Here is a 1,107-nt window from a genome sequence, read left to right on the forward strand (position 1 = left end):
AGCTCCGATCATCTCTGTACTCACTGTTTTCATTCAGGTTTTTCCACTAATATAATAATAATATAATAATTTTCCACTAATATAATAATAGTAGGTGCCTAATCTACTCTGTGTAGTTCCTTTCAAAGCTCAGGGTTCCAGGATTATCTTCTGTATCTCTGTCAATTGGTTTTTCTTTTCTTTGTTGAAGAGAGCCTGTGTCACTTGTCTGCCTATTTCTCCATCTTACTGGAAGTTTCTTTCTTTTTTTTTAACATTTTATTTTTTCACTACTTCATATACCATAAAATTCCTCATTTAAAAGTGTACACTTTGGTGGTTTTTAATATATTCACAGAGTTGTGCAACCATTATCACTATCTAATTCCTGAACATTTTCATTATACCCAAAAGCAACCTTCTTTCCATTAGCAGTCATTCACCATTGTCCCCTCTCCACAGCCCCTGTTAACCCTAATCTACTTTCTATCTCTATGGATTTGCTTATTCTGGATTTTAGATACGTAGATTTACATAACTTGTGGTCTTTTATGTCTGGCTTCTTTCACACAATATGTTTTCAAGATTTATGCATATTGTAGCATATATAAAGACAGACTTTTTCCCTTTCTATTGCTGAATAGTATTCCATTGTGTGGCTATGCTGCATTTTGTTCATACATATATCAGCTGATGAACTTTTGGTTTGCTTCCACCTTTTGGCTATTATGATAATACTGCTATGAACATTCTTGTGCAACATTTTGTGTGAACATATATTTTCAATTCTCTTGGGTCTACATGTAGGAGTGGAATTGCTAGGCCATATGTTAATTCTATATTTAACTTTTATCGAAACTGCCAACCTGTTTTCCATAGATCTTTAATCTTTTACATTCCTACTAGCAGTGTATGATGGTTTCAATTTCTCTATATCCTTGCCAACTCTTGTTATTTACTTTTTTTTTTTTTTATAATATCCATCCAATTAGGTGTGAAGTAGTATCTCATTGTGGTTTAGTTTGCATTTCCCTATTGACTAATGATGTGGAACATTTCTTCATATACTTATTGGCCATTTACATACCTTCTTGGAGAACTATTAAATACTTTGCTCATTTTTAAGTT

The sequence above is a fragment of the Orycteropus afer genome, unplaced genomic scaffold (assembly GCF_000298275.1).
Source record: "Orycteropus afer afer isolate SDZICR_OR568_19922 unplaced genomic scaffold, OryAfe1.0 scaffold00396, whole genome shotgun sequence".
NCBI lineage: Eukaryota > Metazoa > Chordata > Mammalia > Tubulidentata > Orycteropodidae > Orycteropus > Orycteropus afer.